This window comes from Apteryx mantelli, unplaced genomic scaffold (assembly GCF_036417845.1).
Source record: "Apteryx mantelli isolate bAptMan1 unplaced genomic scaffold, bAptMan1.hap1 HAP1_SCAFFOLD_214, whole genome shotgun sequence".
In the NCBI taxonomy this organism is placed as follows: Eukaryota; Metazoa; Chordata; class Aves; order Apterygiformes; family Apterygidae; genus Apteryx; species Apteryx mantelli.
In genome coordinates, this window is record NW_027118568.1 from 100,001 (window position 1) to 102,500 (window position 2,500).

The following is a 2,500-nucleotide window of genomic DNA, read 5'->3' on the forward strand; positions in this document are numbered from 1 at the left end:
AGCGCGTGCTCTCGCCGGGACGGTGAGCCCCCACCCACCGCGGGTGGTGCGGACGCCGCGCCTCGGCGCGATCCGCTCTCCTCCCTGGCCGGGGCTCTCGGTCTGCCGCCGTGGCCGCTGGCGGCGGCGCCCTACCCGCCGGCACTCCGCCATCCGGCGCGCCTGCCTCGCTCTGCCCAACCCGGCTTCGCCGGGCGGCGGGCGGGCGGCAGGCGGGCGGCGGGGGCGGCCCCCCCCGTTCTCCGCGTGGAGACGGGGAGAGCGGGCGCCGTCCCCGTCCGTCCCGCCTTGCCCGCCCGCCCGCCGCCGGGCGTCTGTCCGCGGAAGGGACGGGAGAGCGCGTGGTGTCGTCCGGGAGGCTGTGTGTGCGCGCGCGCGGGCGTGGGCGCCGCCTCGGGGCCACGGCGGAGCCGGAGGCCGGCGAGGCGAGCGAGGAGCTGGGGAGCGCGGGGCCGGTGGGCCGCGGGCGCGCGGGCAGCGGCCGGTGCCGCTGCCGGTGGCGGCCGGGCTCCGACGCTGGGGGTCCGCGGGGAGCCGCCCCCTCCCCCAGCGTCCCCGAGGCAGGCGGCGCGGCCGGCGCGCTGCTCCCCGCCGGGCCGGGCCGAGCCTGGGCGCCTGGGCCGGACTCGAAGCGAGCAAAGGGTTGTCCCAGGTCGGGAGCGAGGGCTCCCCGCCCTTCTCGTTCGGGTTTTCCTTTTCCCTTTTTCCCCCCCCACTCTGTGCTCGTACGGTCAGCGGGGCGAGCCCCTCTCTCTGGCTCTCGGCCGTCCCTCGCTCAGCAGCCGGCGTCGGCGTGAGGAGGGAGGCGGAGCGGAGGGGGGGCCCTCAGGGGCTGCCGAAGGCTGCCCGGTCCCCCCGCGCGCGCGGCGGGGACCGAAACCGAGACAACTCTTAGCGGTGGATCACTCGGCTCGTGCGTCGATGAAGAACGCAGCTAGCTGCGAGAATTAATGTGAATTGCAGGACACATTGATCATCGACACTTCGAACGCACTTGCGGCCCCGGGTTCCTCCCGGGGCTACGCCTGTCTGAGCGTCGCTTGGCGGTCAATCGTCACCCCCGCTGTCGCGTTGGCGCAGCGGTGCCGCCCCTCGGGGGGGGCGCGTGGGGGGGCGGGGGAGGCGCGGCGGCGCCGGCGGCGGCGGTGCGCGGCGGCCTCGGCGGCGGAGAGTCGGCGGCGGAGCCGGGACCCCGGTGCGTGCACCGGCGGCCCCGGTCTTCCTGCCCGCCGGGCTCCGGCGCCGGGCCGCCCGCAGCGGCCGCGGCCGGCGTGCCTTGCCGCGCCTGTGCCCGCCCTCCTCGCCCTCCGAGCGCGGTGGCCACCGCTGCGCGGCGCGCGCCGTGCGGGGTGGCGCGGCTGGGGCGCCTCGCAGGCCCGTGCCCCGGGGAGAGGGTGCCTCCTCTTCCCCGCGCGGCCGGGCCTTCGTCCCCCTAAGTGCAGACTCGGGGAAACCCCCCGCTCCCGGAGCGCCCGCTTCGCGGAGTTCGTCCCGCTGGGGCCCCCCCCCCAGGTCGGGTGGGTTGCGGTGGCCCGGCGCGCCTCGTCGCCGCCGCCCGCCACCACCGCCAGTCTGGCCGCCGTCTGGGCTTCTCCTCCGCCACTCTCCCGGTGGTGCGCTGGTCCCCCGTTCCCCTCCGGGGTGGGGACGGCCGGCTGCCTTGCGCTTCCCTGCGCCCCGACCGCCGCCGGTGCGGCGCGCCGCCGGGCCGCCCCCCCTGCCCTCCCCGCGGCGCGCCCGCGTCCGTCGCGTGTGCCGAGCCACTTCCACCCGCCGGCTGGCGTCAGCCGCGGCGTTGCGTTGAGGCCGGCAGCGACGGCGCGCGGGTGCGGCGCGGCGGGGTGGCGGTGGGGGGCGGCGCGGGCGTGCGCGCCGCCGGGCGGCGAGAAGGGCGCGAAGGGGAGGGCAGGGCGCCGCGCCGTGCCGTGCCCGGAGCGAGAGCGGAGGCAGCGGCCGGGAGGAGGAGAGGCAAGCCCCCAGGCGGCGGAGGGCTGCGCGAGTTGCGTGAGCGGAGCGAGCGTGCGGCGGGGAGCCGGGCCCGGGGGAGGCGCGGACCTCGCCCTCCGGCCCCGCGCGGCTGTCTGCGGGTGGGGTACCGCGGTGGTACCGCACCGTGCTGCCGCGCGCGCGTGCCGGGGGGCCCCCCCCGCTGGCCTCCCCCCTGCGCGGCGGCGACCCCGCGGGGGGTCGCCGCGCCGCTTCCCCCCCCCCCACCCGCCGGCGGCGGTGCCGGCGGCGGGGGCCTCGGGCCGTGCCGCGGCCGGCGGGCGCGCGCCCGCCGGCTTGGCTTCGCCTCGCCTCGGGCCCGCTGCGGGAGTCGAAAGCGGCGAGGGGCGGGCGCGCGCCCGCCCCGTCTCCATCCGATTGCGACCTCAGATCAGACGTGGCGACCCGCTGAATTTAAGCATATTAGTCAGCGGAGGAAAAGAAACTAACCAGGATTCCCTCAGTAACGGCGAGTGAAGAGGGAAGAGCCCAGCGCCGAATCCCCGCCCCGCGG

The 2,500-nt window shown here is 79.1% G+C and overlaps 1 non-coding gene across 1 annotated transcript; it reads left to right on the forward strand.

The window, feature by feature from the left end:
- The first annotated feature begins 886 nt into the window (after positions 1-886).
- LOC136996157 (5.8S ribosomal RNA) lies at positions 887-1,039 on the forward strand. The gene has a single exon (XR_010887468.1). It is a non-coding gene; the product is annotated as a 5.8S ribosomal RNA (ribosomal RNA).
- Positions 1,040-2,500: the final 1,461 nt, after the last annotated feature.